Raw genomic sequence first — 19930 nt, 5'->3', positions numbered from 1 at the left:
ACAGGTTCCTCGTTCACGTACTCGTCTCCCGGCTCTACCCAAAGCAAGAACACAAGCAATGGAACAACAATCTATCACGGTGCAATGCAAAAGCAACATGATGCAATACATGGCATGGAATGCAAGATATGATGTGCAATGCATATGGGTACTCCGGAAGGAAAAGGATGAACGAGGCATCAACTTGTCAAAACAAGTATGCCGCTGGAAAGATGAGGTGATTTCGGTCGAAATCGATATAAAGATCACCGGAAACGGATGCACGGTTTGCAAATGACAAGCAAAGCAAGAATGACGCAAATCTACGATTAACAGCATGATAGCACTTAGAATGCAAAAAGAAACTATGCTACAGCACTCCAACATGGCAACAAAGCATATGACCATAAAGTACACATGAAGCTCTACAAAACATGAACACTAAGCTCCTGCTAGTTCTCACTAGAACAAGCTCAAAATAGCATGTCAAAATGCAAATGATACCAGCTTAACAGACTTGGCAGAAATTCAAGCATCAAGACAAAAACAGCACCAGGTTGCAAAGTTAAGCATAGAAAACTATATGCTATAGGAACACATTCCATTACATAAGAACATGGCATGATGGTACTAAATGCACTTAACAAAGGATCCCGCACAGGCGCAAGGCAAGCGCGACATCGGATGACGACACGAATGACACGGAGACGAGGTGACACGGACGGCTGCGGCGATCGCGAACATGGTGAAACAGATGCCTACGTGGGCGGCAGAACGCGTGGATCGGACGCGCGTGTCGGTGTTATGGGAACGGGGTCCCCAGACTTGCCTGCCTGCGGCCTGCGGCGTGGCTCAAGTGGGGGCCCAGCGTGGCCCATCTTCATCAGCTCAAGCTCAAGACCCTCGCGAGGGGCCAAGCCTTGTGGGGCGGCTGACAGGAAGCTTCCTCAGAAGCAGCCTCATCAGGCAGGCTCGCGAGGAGGCGGAGAGATCAAGGCAGGGGTACCTCGCGAGGAGCCCATGACGCAAGCCATGACGATCGAGACCAGGCGGGCGCCAGGCAGGTGCCGGCCCGTGTAGTGTCCTTGTTTCCCCCTTGGTGCAAAGGGGGCAAGCACACGCCAAGGCAACGGGCAAAGGTTACCATTCCGGTGCAACGAGACCAAGACCAGCAGAGCGGCAGGACGGAGGTCACCGTAGAGCCCAAGACGGCATCATCACCAGTACTTTTGGCAGCCGAAGCCCACCTTTGGTCAGGATAACTTGTACTAGATGTTCCCTTCAAAATGGCCAATGGTTGGCGCCCTTCTCGCTCATTATTTTGGGGAGAGGCCCAGGGCCTCTATAAATGGAACTAGCCACCACAGAGTAGGGGAGGAGGAGAGATCTGGTAGAACCCCAGCAGAGAGAGAGAGAGGAACATACCCATCCATCTAGAGAGAGAGAGAGAAAGAGAGGCGATTGAACTCACCCCAGCAGTTCATCGCACCAGCTCAAGAACACCTCTCGCGAGGCTGTTCTTCCCTTGTACTGTTCATCATCAGCCCCTCAGGCAATCCACCACACCACACACTGGAGTAGGGTATTACACCACAACGGTGGCCCGAACCAGTATAAACCTTGTGTCCCTTGTGTTGTTCGTTGTTTCCAGCTCAAATCACGCGAGGAGATCAGACGTAGATCGGTAGGGGAGAGATCTCCGCACGCACCCCAGTGTTCGAACCTCAAGGGTTTGCCGGAACCCAAAATCTGGCATTTGGCGCGCCAGGTAGGGGTGCACCGGAATCCTTCTTCCGCTGTTCACGTGCGATCTTCCGTCGTGTCCATGGATGGCGCTCGCCGGGCTCGCGCCGAGCGCCGGGATGCTCTTGCCACCCGCGTCGCCTAGACGGCGCACATCGGCGGACGCCCTCGTCGTTCCCCGTCACCTGCCGCCAATGCCGCCACCGGCCCGGCAGGGAACGAGCAGTAGGCATCATCCCAGCATCCTTCGGTACGGCGGGAAGGCCGCACTGCCACACCGTCGCTAACTCCAGCCGCTTCGTCGTCCCACGCCCGTCGCGCCACCACAGATGCGCACGCCGTGCTGCTCCTGGCAAGAGAGCTCTTGCGCTACCGCCCCGTCGACGACCTCTACGAGGATTGGCTCGCCCGCATCACCGAGCTCGTCAGCACTGCAAGGGGCTCCCCCTTGCCGTCCCTCTCGCTGCCTCGCCCTCCATTCCGCGCAGGAGGCGGGGATCAGGAGGTGCCTCCACCATCTCCTCCCCAAGAAGGTGCCCTGGCTCCAAGGTGCGCAGCCCTAGGGCGAGACCCTCCGTGTTCGGCGCCTGCGCGGCAAGAAAGGAGCTGCAAAGAGATCCCTCGTCCCCAAGAAGATGCTCGCGTGCTCCCAGCGCTGGCGCGCCAAGATCGCGTCCCTGCACCTCCACACCAAGACCCCGCGCTGCTCCAAGCGGTGGTGCGCGGTAATCCCCATGAACAAGCCCAGCACCAGCAAAAGGCACCGGTGGCCACGACAGGCTGCCACGCCCTCACCCCCGAGCTACGCGGTGTCGCATGGCCAGGCAAATTCAAGCCTGACCTGCCCCCTCGCTACGATGGCACGACGGACCCCGCGGAGTTCCTACAGCTCTACGAGCTATGCATCGAAGCCGCCAACGGAGATGAAAGGGTCATGGCGAACTGCTTTCCCATGGCGCTCAAGGACGGGGCCCGCACCTGGCTCCTGAACCTAGCTCCTGGCACAATCTCCTCCTAGGACGAGATGCGCATTCGCTTCATCGCCAACTTCTAGGGCACTTGCGACCGGCCCCCGGCCATGAGCGACCTGCGCCGCATCAAGCAGCAGCAAGGGGAAACCCTGCAAAAATACATCCAGCGCTTCAACAATGCTCGCCTCAAGATCCCCAAGGTGACTGAAGAAGCCATCATCTCGGCCTTCTCCGACGGCATACGCGACATCAAGATGAAGGAGGAGCTAGCAATCCATGAAGACCTATGCACATCCCTGGAGTTGTTCAACTTGGCGACCAAGTGCACCAGGGCTGAGGAAGGGTGCCTTTCCCTCCTCGAACTCCCGGCTGCTGACCCAGAAGAGAAGAAGCCCAAGGCCAAGGACGTGAAGCGCAAGGGGGCTGCCGTGCTTGCAGTGGAACCAAACACCAAGCGAGGCAAGGATCAGCCTGAGTCATCCAAGGGCAGCCGGTACTGCATGTACCCCGACCACCACACCCACAACACCAACGAATGTCACGAGCTCAGGGCCGTGAGAGATGGGCGTGTCGTCCGATGCCCCGAGCGCAATGACAGGGGCTATGGCTGAGGAGGAGGAAGAGGTAGCGGACGATGGGAAGACAGTGGCCCTCGCCAAGGGTGGCGTGACCGACCTCGCGAGGATCACTGGCAGGACCAGCCTCGCGAGGGAGGCTGGAGAGATCAGGCTCGTGAGGATCGCCAGTACGGCAACGCAGGCCTTCCTCCTCTGCCGCCACCGCCAAGGAGGGACGAAGACCAACATCAAGACGAGGGGGCTGGGGGCTTCCAGGAGCCGCGCACGATCGCTCGCATCTTGGGTGGCGTGCAGGCCCCGGCCTCACAGCGCATCTTCAAGCAGTTTGCTCGCGAGGTGAATGCAGTCCTCCCCAAGCTTGAGGCCACGCGCCCTCTCAGGTGGTCCACGTGCGCTATTACGTTCAGCTCAGCGGATCAGCTCAAGTGCGTGGCAACGGTCGGGGTCCTTCCGATGCTTTGCTCCTCAGTCATCAGCAACGTGCAGGCCACCAGGACCCTCATTGACGGCGGAGCAGGACTCAACATCCTGTCCGTCGAGACGTTCGACAATCTCCAAGTGTCATACGATCAGCTTCAGCCAACCAAGCCATTCTCGGGAGTCACTGATGGTTCCACTGTTCCAATAGGGTAGATTCGCCTTCCAGTCACCTTTGGGCAGCGCAACAACTACCGCACCGAGCTCATCGACTTCGACGTCGCCCACATCCGTCTGCCATACAACGCCATCCTCGGGTACCCAGCCCTGGCCAAGTTCATGGCGGTGACTCACCATGGATACAATGTCCTCAAGATGCCAGGAAGCGGTGGAGTCATCACCGTACCCTATGAAGAAAGAGACGCAGTGTGTTCACTTGAGCGCGCGTTCCAAGCTGCAACAATTGAAGACCCGGACCGCAGGAACGGAACACTTCCCGAGGCGACCCTTAAGAAGAAGAAGGTTTCACCTGGCCGAAGCCACAAGGAGGCAGGCGCCTCTGGAGGTGTCGCATCAGGGTCCGCGCCCAATCAGGGAGCGCCACCCTCTCTTGCATAGGAAGGCGCGCCCGGCGCCCTCCTCAGGCAGGGCTCGGGGGCTCTTTCTTGGAGAGCCACCGACTATGCCAAGGTCGTGAAGGAGGCGCTCGGGCACCACTTGGAGGGGTGCTTCCAGGCACGTTTCCCTCAAGAAGGTACAAGGCAAGGAAGACTAAACCCACAGGAGTTCATCGCAAGGAGCACCCAGGAGCTACAGGAGTCGAGAATCATGCGCGGCAGCCGCCGCTTGCCCCCCGTGGCCCCACATCCAGGCGAGGATGGTGGGTTGCGCGTCTGCGTAGACGTGCCAGGGCTCAACCGAGCCGCGTCTCAGGAGCGCCTCTGGCCTTCGCGCGTGGGGCGTTGCGAGGGTCCACCTCACATCTACGTTCGCATGCCTTTCGGCCTGCCGAACGCGGACGCCACTCATCAGCGCCTGCTGAGGAGCATTCTGGAGGCTCAGGAGTTCAGGCATCGTGCGGTCCTGGCGGAGATGGAGATGGCTCTCGGAGACCCACCTGTGCCCCAGGAGCCTCCCGAGGCTCCTGGGCCTGGGGGCTCATGAGGGTCGACGCCTTCATCACGCATCGCCCGCTTCTTCAACATCACTCCATCTTCAATGGCACCAGGTGACATCTTTCTAAGTCCCATTTTTAGCTGGGAGCGCCCACAGGGCCGCATCATTCCCAGGTCACGTGGATCCGTCCCTGCGGCATGTATCCGTTTTGCTTATGATCTTTACTTACCTTGTTGGGGGCGCCCCTCGGGCTGCATCATCCCCGAGCTGCTCGGGCCTGGCCCAGCGGCGTTTGCTTTTCCTGCGTCTACTCAAAATGAATTTCCTCCTGCGTGCTTAACACACCCGACCTAATCGCCTACTCGATTGGCGCCTACCTATGGAGCTGCTCGCTCTGGCACGGTGTCTGCGCACGGGTCCGTCCCTGCAACGCCGATAAATCTGAGTGGTTGAGCTCTAGCCGCGGCAGCCCCGCAAGGCGCCACCTCACCAGGCCCTCAGTGCCCCAATCACTTCCCCGGAGTGACAAAGGTTGGCCGGCAACCGTAACAATAGGTCTTGTTTCTCTTCATGATTGGTGTGCAGGACCTACTCCAGGAGCAACGGCAGGGACATCGCGAGCTGTCTCTCCCTTTCTCCAGCACGGACCGCTTGCACGTTAAAAGGGGGTACCTGAGCATCGCGACTCATGGGCTCCTACTGGCTCTCCAGCCCTCACCCCCTGGCCTTGACCCACGGCATCGCGACCTATCATACCAGCGGTGGCTGAGCTCGCTCGAGGGCCAGGACCTGAGGATGTAGAGCATTAAGGAAAGTGCTGGGGAGTGGGAAGGAGCTCGCGAGGACCTAACCCAGCAGCGCCTCAGCTGCCACCACTCGGGCCGGGCGCTTCACCGAGGAACTACACCAAACTCAAGAGATAAGTCACGCCCTTACAGGAGTTGGACTAACGCTGCACCAAGCCCTCGCCCAGTCCGGCTCTGTCACGGCGACGTTACCTTCCTTTCTCGCCCAGCGAGGGCTGCTTGAGAGCTAAAGGGGACCTCCCGAGCATCACGACTCGGGTGCTCTTATCGGACCTCGGGCCGCTCACGTCCTGGCCTTGACCACGGCATCGCGACCTGGCATACCAGCGACGGCTGAAGCCTGCCTGGGGACTGGGACCTGTCAACGTAGAGCGCCAAGTCCTTGTGAGGATAGAAAGGGGGAGCCAAGCCGAGACAGGACAAGCACCTCACGTTGATTCATATAAAGGATATAATATTCATAAAAGACATGGCGGACGCCTTACATACCCCCACGGGGTGTTGCTTTGATTCCTCACAGGGAACAAGAGTACTAATACTAAGGAACGCTAATCGCCCGAACCTCCGTCAGGGACGCCATCATCAATAGTGGGCTGCCCAACATCGACGCCAACCCCATCCAGATCAGCGGCGTCGGCGGCTGCACGCAGTTGCCCCGCTCTGAGCACAGCGCGAGCTCGGGGGCTCATAGCTGTCGTCGCTCGTCTCCGGAGTCTCGAGGAGCTCGGTGGAGCCGCTGGATTCCCCAGCTCCTCCACTGCCGCCTGAGGAGCTGCTGGAGGGCTGGTGGGCGGGCCAGGTCCTTGTTGGTTCGTCGCCCTTGCCGCTCTCCCTGGGGCAGCACTCCAGTCGGTGTCCTTCAGCATCGAAGACCTTGAAGAACATCAGGGAGGTGCCGTCATATTCAAGATGAATTACGAGGGCACCTACCGTCCGGCAGACCCGGGCGATTTCGCCCCAGCCCCGGGTCATGAAGACCTTGCCCGGAGCGACGACCGCGACCTTCGCTCCGGTCGCAAGGGTGCTGCAGTCAGCATGCTGCAGCCAGAGCTCTAGAGCCCCGCTCGGCGGCATCTCGAAGGCGAAGGAAGGAGAGAGGCGAATCCAAGTGCTTGGAGGCATGGCGGCGTGGAGCACGAGCTCGCGAGAGGAGCGTTCGGCGTGGACTCCGGGAGGAACGACGCGCACCACCGTGACTCGCCGGCGTCGACGATGGCACCATCGATGTTGCTCGACGCCTTCTCCCCTAGGACCCACGACGCGGGTGTACAAGGGTAGCGGATACCCAGGCGGCGGCCACTCATACCAGGGCCTCAGTGCCTTCTGCTGAGAACCCTCTTCTCGGTGGCAGAGGACCATCCGCCTCTTCGGCAAAAGTGGGTCAGGACCCTCTCGGGGGGCCTTTCCCTTCTCTTCTGCAGAAAACCGGCGGATTGGTGCCATTGGCGTAAGGAGAAGCAAGAACGAAGATGAAGAAGGAAAGGAGCGGAAGCAAGGGATGGACTGAAGGGACTCGCGCAGCCACGTACTTATAGCCGGAGGAGGCCAACCGCCGAGCACCATGATCACAGGTAATCATGACCGGTTTCTGTGCATGCAGGGACTTGTCAAGTCGTGCGGTCGCTGAGGCATCATGGGGAAGCGCAGTCGCCCACGTCCAGTCAATCGCCATGCGGCGCCCAAGGCCGTAGGCTGTTAGAGCCCGCGGCGCTTCGCGCTTGCCCCTTCACTTCCCTACTAGGCCAAGCCCAGGCGCGCCTTGGGCCCGGGGGCTACTATCGGCGTTATGGGAATGGGGGTCCCCAGACTTGCTTGCCTGTGGCCTGCGGCGTGGCTCAAGTGGGGGCCCAGCATGGTCCATCTTCATCAGCTCAAGCTCAAGACCCTCGCGAGGGGCCAAGCCTCGCGGGGCGGACGACAGGAAGCTTCCTCAGAAGCAGCCTCATCAGGCAGGCTCGCGAGGAGGCGGAGAGATCAAGGCAGGGGTACCTCGCGAGGAGCCCGTGACGCAAGCCATGACGATCGAGACCAGGTGGGTGCCGGCCTGCGCAGTGTCCTTGTTTCCCCTTTGGTGCAAAGGGGGCAAGCACAGGCCAAGGCATCAGGCAAAGGTTACCATTCCGGTGCAACGAGACCAAGACCAGCAGAGCGGTAGGATGGAGGTCACCGTGGAGCCCAAGACGGCGTTATCACCAGTACTTTTGGCAGCCGAAGACCACCTTTGGTCAGGATAACTTCTACTAGATGTTCCCCTTCAAAATGGCCAATTGTTGGCGCCCTTCCCGCTCATTATTTTGGGGAGAGGCCCAGGGCCTCTATAAATAGAGCTAGCCACCATAGAGTAGGGGAGGAGGAGAGATCTGGTAGAACCCCAGCAGAGAGAGAGAGAGAGAGAGGAACATACCCATCCATCTAGAGAGAGAGAGAGGTGATTGAACTCACCTGAGCAGTTCATCGCACCAGCTCAAGAACACCTCTCGCGAGGCTGTTCTTCCTTTGTACTGTTCATCATCAGCCCCTGAGGCAATCCACCACACCACACACTGGAGTAGGGTATTACACCACAATGGTGGCCCGAACCAGTATGAACCTTGTGTCCCTTGTGTTGTTCGTTGTTTCCAGCTCAAATCACGCGAGGAGATCGGACGTAGATCGGTAGGGGAGAGATCTCCGCGCGCACCCCAGTGTTCAAACCTCAAGGGTCTGCCGGAACCCGAAATCCGACATCACACGGCGCTAGGAATCTACTGGACATGCCAACTACGGTGGACGAGGTCAGAGTCCTCGCCGAAGACGAGACCCGACGCCGATGAGCTCCGGTGGTCATGGAAAAATGCGACGGAGCAAGCTAAAGTGAGGGAAAAGGGGATGGGGAACAGGGTAGGCGTTGACAAGTGGGACCCGAGGGACGACGTGGCAGGTGGCTAGCGGGGGTACGCGCGGGCGCGAGTGAGAAAAGGTAGGGAGAGAGAGCGTGGGTGGGTGTGCTGGGCTGCGGGGCGCAGGGCCAGATGGGTCGGCCTGGGAGGCTGAGGCCCAGGTGGGTGCTGCTGCTACTGGGCTGCTCTGCTGCCGCTGCCGCTGCTGCTTCCTTTTTTTCTTTAACTGCGAGTAGAAAATAAAAAGGAAAAGCATATAGGGATTTGGGAGGAGTTTGAGGAATATGGCAATATTCTCAGGATCCCAAAATTTTGTAATATTTGAAATAATTGTCCTGGACATTTTTAGAGGTAGAAAAATAGAGCAAATTTGAATAAAATTCAAACTTGATGCATTTTTGAACCGGACCAAAACAATTCCAAAAGGGGTGAAATTTGGCAGAGGGGTTTAGGACATGAAGCCAGAATTATAGAGGGAAAAAGAACATTAATGGGGGCTAAAAATATTAGCTTGCCAAAATAAGGAAAGGAGGAGGTAGGGAGAGAGAGGGGAAAGATGATGCCATGACTCACAACTACCATGCCACAATGCAATGTGCTACACAAGAAGATGCACATGATGATGATGACATGTCCAAAGGCAAGAAACACACATGCAACACTATGGCAAGATCATAATGCAAACATAGATGACAAATGCAATACATAAAAGGAAAAGGCATAGCAATGCAACAATTGACAACACAAAGGCAACCAAAAGAATCCAACCATGATAGACCCAAGGAATTGGATGAAGACCAAAATTGATAGATTGCGAAAAAGGAAGGTTTTACATCTGGGGTGTTACAACACTCCACCACTACAAGAGGATCTCGTACCAAGATCTAGGACTGAAAGAACTCCAGATATGCAGAATGGAGGTCATCCTCGCGCTCCCAGGTGGCTTCTCGGTTAGAATGGTGTGACCACTTCACTTTTAGGAATTTGATTGACTTGTTGCGAGTCTTGCGCTCAGTTTCTTCAAGAATAGCAACGGGGTGCTCATGATAAGACAAGTCTTCTTGAAGGTCAACCTCTTCAAAGTTGATAGTGCGCTCGGGCGTCTTGAAGCACTTGCGAAGCTGTGACATGTGAAACACATCGTGCACATTTGCGAAGTTGGATGGAAGCTCAAGTTGATAGGCGAGGTCGCCTCTTTTGCCAATGATCTTGAAAGGACCCACGTATCTCGGGGCAAGCTTCCCTTTGATATTGAAGTGACGAGTGCCTTTCATTGGAGAGACGCGGAGGTAGACATGGTCTCCGATCTCGAAAGCCAAGTCATGGTGCTTGCTATCATAGTAACTCTTCTGGTGCGATTGCGCGGCTTTGAGATTTTCATGGATGACTTTACACATTTCTTTATCTTTTGTGATCAAGTCATTGCCAAGAATTTGGCGTTCACCAGTCTCTGACCAATTGAGAGGAGTACGGCACTTTCTGCCATAGAGAATTTCGAATGAGGCCTTGCCCGAACTCGCTTGGAAGTTGTTGTTGTAGGAGAACTCGGCATATGGAAGACAATCTTCTCACTTTATACTGAAAGAGATAACGCAAGCCCTAAGCATGTCTTCGAGGATTTGATTGACTCGCTCGACTTGGCCACTTGTTTGAGGATGGAAAGCTATGGTGAAGCGAATGTTGGTGCCCATGGCCTTTTGGAAGGAGTCCCAAAACTTAGAAGTGAAAATGCTTCCACAGTCTGAAGAGATCAATTGTGGAATACTGTGCAAGGAGACAATTCTGGAGGTGTATAGCTCTGCCAACTGATCTGCCGCAATAGATTCTTTGATTGGGAGGAAATGAGCCACTTTTGTAAGCTTGTCAATGACAATGAAAATAGCATCATTCCCACACTTAGACTTGGGAAATCTAGTAACGAAGTCCATTTCGATATGATCAAACTTCCATTCTGGAATAGCAAGAGGTTGGAGGAGACCAGCTGGTCGTTGGTGTTCTGCTTTCACCCTTCGGCAGACATCACATTCATTCACGAACTGAGCAATCTCTTGCTTCATTCGAGTCCACCAATACGACTGCTTGAGGTCATGGTACATCTTCGAACTGCTAGGATGAATGGATAGAAGAGAATTGTGCGCTTCATTCATTATGACCTTCCTTAGACCACCTTGAGGAACCACAATCCGGTCCTCGAAGAATAAAGTGTTTTTGTCATCAATGCGATAGCACTGGTATTTGGGTTGGCTCTTGGAAATACCATGTTTCACTCTCTTCACCATGGTATCAAGGAGTTGTGCCTCACAAATTTGGTCTTCCAAAGTAGGAGTGACTTGAAGGTTGGCAAGAAAACCTTGAGGAACAACTTCGAGGTTGAGTTTGCGGAAAGCTTCACAAAGATCCGGTTGGAATGGCTTGAGAATTAAGCTATTGCGGTAAGCCTTCCTCCTCAAAGCATCTGCAATGACATTGGCCTTGCATGTAGTATATTCAATACTCGGATTGTACTCTTGAATCATTTCGACACAACGAGTTTGCCTGAGGTTGAGGTTGGGTTGAGTGAAGATATACTCGAGGCTCATGTGATCTGTGAAAATGTCCACTTTCCTTCCCAACAAGAGATGTCTCCATGTTATTAATGCATGGACAACTGCCGCCAGCTCAAGATCGTGAGTAGGGTAGTTCCTTTCATTGGGATTCAACTGACAAGAGGTATAAGCCACAATTTTCTTTTCTTGCATTAACACAGCACCGAGACCTTGCAAAGAGGCATCACAGAAAACTTCGAATGGCTTGGATTCATCAGGAGGAGTCAAGACAGGAGCTGAGACAAGCTTCTCTTTGAGGGTGTTGAAGGCAACGTCACACTCAGGTGTCCAGACATACTTGACATGCTTCTGGAGGAGGTTGGAAAGAGGCTTTGCAATCTTAGATAAATTCTCAAGTAATCTTCGGCAATAGCTCGCAAGTCCAAGAAAACTGCGGAGCTGCTTGACATTCTGAGGAGGTTCCCAGTTCATAATTGTAGAAACCTTTTCCGGATTAACAGTGATGCCCTTGGTGGAGATGATATGACCAAGGTAAAGAACTTCATCAAGCCAAAACTCACATTTGGAAAACTTCGCATAGAATTGATACTCTCTGATCTTGTCGAGCGCCAATCTCAAATGCTTGGCATGATCCTTCTTATTCTTGGAGAATACCAAGATATCATCGAGATACACCAGGATGAATTCATTTGTGTATGGGTTGAAGATAAAGTTCATCATGCGAGAGAACGTTGGAGGAGCATTCACAAGGCCGAAAGACATGATGGTATATTGATAAGAACCATAGCTTGTTCTAGATGTTGTCTTGGGAATATCTTCTTCATGAATACGAATCTGATGATAACCCATACGGAGGTCAAGCTTGGAGATTACTTTAGCACCTTTAAGTTGCTCGAATAGCTCATTGATGTTGGGAAGTGGATCTTGTTCTTTATTGTCTTCTTGTTCAATGGACGGTAGTCGCAAGAAAGTCGGTCAGTGACATCCTTCTTCCAAACAAAAAGAACACCACAACCCTATGGACATGAACTCGGTCTGATCAAACCCAGACGCTTTTGTTCATCGAGATGTTTCTTCAATTCCTTTAACTCCTTTGGTCCAAGCTTGTATGGACGCTTGCAAACGGGTTCCGTAATAGGCTCAAGATCGATAACGAATTCAACTGGCCGGTGAGGAGGCATTCCCGGAAGCTCTTCTGGAAAGACGTCTTGATATTCACAAATGACTGGAATCTGAGAGATCGCATCCAACTCGCCCTTCTCATTGAGAGAAAACAGTTGAATGGTTTCATCCCGAGTAGCATAGATGATCACATCATCAGAAGAGTGTGTCAATTGAATCTTCCTGGCAGCACAATCAAGCTGAGCCTTGTGCTTAGAAAGCCAGTCCATGCCGAGAATTAGATCAATATCCGAGTCACCAAGAACAATTGGAGAAGACAGAAATTTATAGTTGCCCATCTTGATGGAAACATCCGGCACCACCAAACTAGAGCTCAATCGTTTACCCAGAGAAACGACAGCCATGGGTTTACCCAAATGTGAAGAAGTGAATTCATGCTTGGCAAAAAATGGTCTTGACATGAAACAATGTGATGCACCAGTATCAAATAAGACTTTTGCAGGAATGTCATTAACTGAGAGATTACCCATTATCACATCAGTAGATTCCTCCGCTTGAGCTGCATTCAACAAGTTCACCTTTGCATGCTTGGGATTATGCTTGACCACTGCATTGCTAGAAGATCTCACAGGAGGAGGAGGCGAAAGGCGCCTTTGGTTGAAGCACTTGTTTGCATAGTGACATTTCTGCTGACACTTGTTCCAAGTCACCTCTGAGAGCGGACGATGATAAGGAGCACTTGACCTTGGAGCTTGAGACTGAGACTTGTTCTGATAGCCTGGGTTGGGTGGGTGGGAAGATCCATGGCCACCTTTGTTCTTTTGCTGGTAGGGCTGACGAAACGGAGGAGGAGGAGGAGGAGGAGGAGGAAGCCAGAACTTTTATTGCTTAGCTGCCACTTGTGAGGAAGAAGACTGAACTGCATCCCTGGTTCTCTTCTTAGAAGCCTCACACTTGAGCTGAGCACCTTCTTGCTTGAGGGCCATGTTATAGAATTGATCAAACTTAGTAGGCTCAAGAAGCACGAGTGCTAACTGCAGATCTTCTCTGAGGCCACCCCTGAAGTGATATATCATGCTCTTTTCATCAGGAACATCCTGCCTTGCAAAGCAAGCAAGTTTTTGAAACTGGATGTTGTATTGGTACACGGACATGCTGCCTTGCTTGAGATTGTGGAACTCCTCATGCTTACTCTCAACAACACTTGTTGGAATATAATGAGCTTTGAAGTCTCGGCAGAAATCATCCCAGATAATCACACGACCTCCTCTAGAATCTTTGTATTGTTGATACCAATCAGCAGCTTGGTCCTTGAGTTGAAATGAAGCGAACTTGACAAAGTCCTCAATCCTGACATTGCTACATTCAAAATTCTTGTTGATGTCCATGAGCCAATCATCGGTGTCCGTGGCCTTGGCATAGTAGCTGAAAGACTTCGTCTGATTTGCAAGGAACTGGTTGAGGGTAGCAAACTAAGGCTGATTGTTGAAATTCCCTTGGCCTTGATTTCCTTGGTTGCCTTGGCCTTGGTTGTGCTCTTGCAAGAGTTGCAAAAGCATCTGGGCATTGGCGTTGGTGGCTGCCATGACAGCTTGCCATGCCTCCGGAGGTGGAGGTGGTGGCAGAGGGTTTGTCTGACTCCCATCATTGCGTTTTGGATTCAGACGTGTTGGAGGAGCCATCCTGAAGAAGGTGACATCCGTTAGAATCTTGATAGACAGATATACAAGCTGAATCAATGGATAGAAATTGCAACATGTAGTCTTCACAATAAACATTGGAATAAGGATTGAATGAATGAATTCCAAAGTTAACATCACACGTCCATTAAGTTGAGAAGCCACTTAGATAAAGGTTGATGAATGAAACAACAAGGTACGGCTGGAACAAATAAGTGGTAAGAATTACCAAATCACAAACCAAATATCTGCGGGAAGAAATACTAGAGCTACTTGAATTCCCACCTATAAACTCCCAAAACTTTTTGGTTATGCAATATGCTGTTGGGGATACAGGGAGGCACAATAAATATCACACAACTAACAAGCCCTACGCTCCAACTGTATCCATCCGTCAACACATAACCAAGAAAACTTCGGAAATCATGTACCTCAACCTTCGAAAAGCATCCGTTATATGAGTTATGGCAATACTCCCGAACTCCCACCCCAGTACTGGGTGGCATCGAGCTTATCTCACCAACAACTGCATAAAAGAGATTTTCAATGTCGGCGAACTCAGGTATTCCAGAACTGCAACGATAAAATTGTGACGACAACACCTCGGAGCTCAACTCCCCGGGACACTTCTACAACCCCTAAATGTCAGGAGGCACCAAGAACAATGTTCTCATCACAAGAATATCAGAACGATTCCAAGATACCCGTGTGATCCTAAATTCTATTCCGTGAAATTTGAGGAGAGGAAAGACAAAACATCTATGTTAGGAGGCCTCACCTGAGCGACTAAGGGACTGAGGAGTAAAAAGAATCCTACTCTTTGATATATATAATCCTAAGACTCAAAACTTTTTTGTTCTAGACTCAACAATGTCAGTGATTCGATCAAGCAGGGGGCTCCTAAGTCGGGGATGGCTCTGATTACCAACTTGTAACGCCCATGATGCGGCTATATCTCCCACGCATCGAGGCACGACTTAGAGGCATAACCGCATGGTGATTTTGTCGCAAGAGGGGTAATCTTCACACAATCCCATGTACAGAATAAGAAAGGGATAAAGAGTTGGCTTACAATCGCCACTTCACACAATACATAAATAATTCATACATCATCCAAATACACTCATAGACCAACTACGGTCAAATCCAAACTAAAAGGAAGATAAACCCCAAATGCTAGATCCCCAATCGTCCCAACTGGGCTCCACTACTGATCATCAGGAAACGAAACATAGTAACGACCAAGGTCCTCGTCGAACTCCCACTTGAGTTTGGTAGCATCACCTGCACTGGTATCGTTGGCACCTACAACTGTTTTGGAAGTATCCGTGAGTCACGAGGACTCAGCAATCTCACACCTGCGAGATCAAGACTATATAAGCTTATGGATAGGATAAGGTAATGAGGTGGAGCTGCAGCAAGCGCTAAGCAAATATGGTGGCTAACATACGCAAATAAGAGTACGGTGAGAAGCTACGCAACGGCCGTGAAGCTAGAAGTGATCAAGAAGTGACCCTGATACTACTTACGTTCAAACATAACCCAAACCATGTTCACTTCCCGGACTCCGCCGAAAAGAGACCATCATGGCTACACATGCGGTTGATTCATTTTATTTAAGTCAAGTGTCAAGTTCTCTACAACCAGATATTAACAAATTCCCATCTGCCACTTAACCGCGGGCACGGCTCTCGAAAGTTTATACCCTGAAGGGTGTCCCAACTTAACCCATAACAAGCTCTCATGATCAACGAAGGATATTCCTTCTCCCGGAAAGACCCGATCAGTCTCGGAATCCCGGTTACAAGACATTTCGACAATGGTAAAACAAGACCAGCAAAGCCACCCGACTGTGCCGACAAATCCCGATAGGAGCTGCACATATCTCATTCTCAGGGCACACTAGATAGGTCAAGCTACAAGTAAAACCAACCCTCAAGTTTCCCCGAGGTGGCCCCGCAGGTTGCCCGGTTCGGACCAACACTCAGAGGAGCACTGGCATGGGGGGTTAAAATAAAGATGACCCTCGGGTCTGCAGAACCCAAGGGAAAAGGCTTAGGTAGGCAAATGTAAAACCAAGGTTGGGCCTTGCTGGAGGAGTTTTATTCAAACCGAACTGTCAAGGGGGTCCCATAACCCCAACCGCGGAAAGAACGCAAAATCAAGGAACATAACACCGGTATGACGGAAACTAGGGCGGAAAGAGTGGAACAAAACACCAGGCATAAGGCTGAGCCTTTCACCCTTTACCAAGTATATAGATGCATTAATTAAAATAAGAGATAATGTGATATCCCAACATATCCGTGTTCCAACATGGAACAAACTTGAACTTCACTTGCAACTAACAATGCTATAAGAGGGGCTGAGCAAAAGTGGTAACATAGTCAAACAACGGTTTGCTAGGAAGGTAGATTAGAGGCTTGACATGGCAATATGGGAGGCATGATATAACAAGTGGTAGGTAGCGTGACATAGCGATAGAACGAACAACTAGCAAGCAAAGATAGAAGTGCAATCGAGGGTATGGTCATCTTGCCTGAAATGTACTCAGAGTTGTCGAAAGCTTGATCCTTATTAGCGTACTAAATAGGTTCCTCATTCACGTACTCATCTCTTGGATCTACCCAAAGCAAGAACACAAGCAATGGAACAACAATCAATCTTTGTGCAATGCACAAGCAACATGATACAATACATGGCATGGAATGCAAGATATGATGTGCAATGCATATGGGTACTCCGGAAGGAAAAGGATGAACGAGGCATCAACTTGTCAAAACAAGTATGCCGCAGGAAAGATGAGGTGATTTCGGTCGAAATCAATATAAAGATCACCGGAAACAGATGCACGGTTTGCAAATGACAAGCAAAGCAAGAATGACGCAAATCTGCGATTAACAGCATGATAGCACTTAGAATGCAAAAAGAAACTATGCTACAGCACTCCAACATGGCAACAAAGCATATGACAATAAAGTACACATGAATCTCTACAAAACATGAACACTAAGCTCCTGCTAGTTCTCACCAGAACAAGCTCAAAATAGCATGGCAAAATGCAAATGATATCAGCTTAACAAACTTAGCGGAAATTCAAGCATCAAGACAGAAATAGCACCAGGTTGCAAAGTTAAGCATAGCAAACTATATGCTACCGGAACACATTCCATTACATAATAACATGGCATGATGGTACTAAACACACTTAACAAAACTCCCTTACTGAACATGATCCAAAAACCTGCAGAAATGATGATAGCATCCATGCAAACATGGTAAAAGATACTAAACAGGTTTCTGTCAGATTTCGGGCTCCGCAAAACCCTTAAGATTCGAACACAGGGGCGTGACGAAGATCTCTCCCACTACACGTCTACCTAGCGCCTCGCTCTTCTCCTGGTGGTGGGAATGGAATGCAAGTAAGCAAGTAGAGCACACAAGAGTTTACCCAAGTTCGGGCCACCTTGCGGTGTAAAACCCTATGTCTTGCTTTAGTGGATTGGCCTCGCGAGGGCTCGAGTATGAACAAGTACAGTGGTTTCCTGAGCTCAGGAGGTGAGCTCAAGAAGGGTGAGGAGGCGGATGTTCTTGCTCCCTTTCTAGTCTAAGTCCCAATGGGTCGATCCCCCTCTATGATGGAACCCTAGCTACTTATATAGGCGGCCAGGGTCCTCTACCCCCGAAATGTTTAGGCGGGAAGGGAATCCCACAACGGCCATTTGAGCGGGAACACAGGGACGCTCCTATCCTGACAAAAGGTGGTCTTCGCCTGCAAAGAGGGCAGGCGGTGACACGGTGGTGGGCTCGGCGATGACATCCTTCCTGTCGTCCTTGCGGTCTTCGGTCTTGTTGCACCAAAGAGGAAACCTTTGTATCGCCCCTCGGGAACCTGCACCTGTGCGGTCTCCTTTACACCGATATGGAAACTGCGCCTGCTGGCGCGCGCTAGCGCCCGCTGGCACGGTTCGTCATGGCTTGTGTCACTGCCTCCTCTTGAAGCAGCCCATGCCTTGAGATCTCCGCCCTCCCGAAGCAGCCTAGCCGAGGCCACTCTAGGGAGAGGTCTTGGTCGCCCCTCCGGAGCAGCCTAGGTGAGGCCGCTCCTCGAGAAGGTCTTGGTCGTTCTCCTCGCGAGGGCTGGCCCCCTCGCAAGGGTCTCGAGTAGGTAGCCGATCAACTGGGCCCTACCGGGCCGTACCAGGAACGCGACGTGGGCCGCAGACAGGCAAGTCTGGGTACCCAGGTTCCCAGTACACCGACAGTAGCCCCCGGGCCCAAGGTGCGCGCGGAGTTGGCTTCTGGGCGAAGCCTAGTCGAGGACGAAGCACCGCGGGCTCCAAAGGCTGCGGGCCAGGCTGGCGCGTGCCGGTTGGATGGGACGTGGCGACTCCACTCCCCATGCAACCTTGGTAACCGTGTGATTAGACGACTCCATGGCGCGGGTGACGTGGCCATCATGGCCATGACCAAGCGATGGTTGGCCTTCCTCACCCTATAAATGAGGCCCTGGGAGGAAGCCCCGGTCCATCATCAAGCCAGTGCCACCATCCTCCCTCCTTCCCTTGTTCCCCTTCGCCCCAAGATTTCCATGGCGCCGCTCAGGAAGTCCTCCGCCGCAGAGAGGGGCAAGGTGTGAAGGAGCTGGTCTCGCCGCCGCTGAAGAGGGGCCGCGGGCGTCCCCGCAAGCATGCCGCCACGGCCGTGATGGTTCCTCGGGGAAGCGGGCGTGGCTTCTCGGGCTCCGACGGGGTCACCGGCGAGAGGCGTGGAGCCTCTCCTCTTGGTGGGGGCGGCCGTGGCCGCGGTGGCGCAGGGGGGCGACCGACGCGCAACCGTCCCCCGCGCCGGCAACTCCACTCCTCCGATGTGGCCTCCAAATTCGTGATGTGTGTGGAGAAACCCGGCAGCATGTGGCTCCGGCTTCCCCGCTGGTTCCGCGCCGAACTACCGGAAGAAGGGCTTGACGGCGTTTGGCTGCAGGCTGACGGGTGCTGTAGCGGAGCCTTCTGGGTGGGGGTCAAGGTCCTTGCTTCAGGCGACGTGTTCCTTGGTCGTGGCTGGCAATCCTTCGCCCGTGCGCGCCGGCTGCAGGGAAAGTGCACCCTCCACTTCAAGTACGACGGGGTGTCGTTGCTGCTCGTCAAGGCCTTCTCGCAGGGAGGAAGGCGCCTTGGGTGTTGCCCAGAGGTGGACGACATCGAGGAGGGTGGCGATGGCGTCCTGAGGGGCAGCTCTTCCTCTGAAGGCGAGCTCGGCCTCGGCAGGCCCCGCGGGTCCCCCCTCTGTGGCAGCAGCAGCTCCTCCAGCAGTGGCGGCTACCCTGGGCGGCCGCTCCGCCGCGCCCGACTCGCCGAGGAGGAGGGGCCCTCGCGCCGCTGCTCTTCGGTGAAGCACGAGGAGTAGGGCTCGGACTTGGTTGAGGTGCTGACTACACCGATCCACGAGCTCCGAACCCGCCTGGCCCTCGTTTTTAGATTTTCTTCATTTCCTTCCTGTATTTAGTTTAAGCTGCCTCGGGTGGGCATGTAATGAATAATGACACGTATGCCTGAAATGGAAGTCTACTGTTATTTTCATTCTGGATGAAATTACTTAGCTTGTGTACTGCGCTTGTCGTGAGAAGAAGTCCTAAGGCGGGTGGCCTCCTGATGTCACGAGCCCCCAGGCGAGTTATGAGGACCGCCGGGCTCGGAGCCCCCGAGCGTAGGTGAGCTTTGGTGAGTTGAGGAGGGCTTGCGCCCTTGAGCTCACTTGAGAGCGCGGAGCGAGTACTGATATGCCAAGGCCCGAGCAGGCTTGGTGAAGTAAGTCATGAGGGCTGAAGAGCCTGACGCCAGAGCCTGAGCAGGCTTGGCAAGGTGAGGTCGTGAGGTCACGGTAACCGAGAGCTGAGACTGGCCGTATCCCAGCCCCCACGCGCGAGGCGCGCAAGGGAGGATAAGCGGCGCAGCTCGGCCCGAAGAACTGAACTTGAGAGCAGCGCGAGAAAAAAGAGCGAAACCAGAGCAAACCGCAATAAACTCGGAAAACTTCATAGCATGGGGTAGAGGAAGGGCTAACATCCAAGGAAGTAGAAAAGGCTGACAGCCAA

The sequence above is a fragment of the Triticum dicoccoides genome, chromosome 7A, assembly GCF_002162155.2.
Source record: "Triticum dicoccoides isolate Atlit2015 ecotype Zavitan chromosome 7A, WEW_v2.0, whole genome shotgun sequence".
In the NCBI taxonomy this organism is placed as follows: domain Eukaryota; kingdom Viridiplantae; phylum Streptophyta; class Magnoliopsida; order Poales; family Poaceae; genus Triticum; species Triticum dicoccoides.
The sequence above is the reverse complement of the archived record's forward strand: the minus strand, read 5'-3'. Positions refer to the sequence as shown.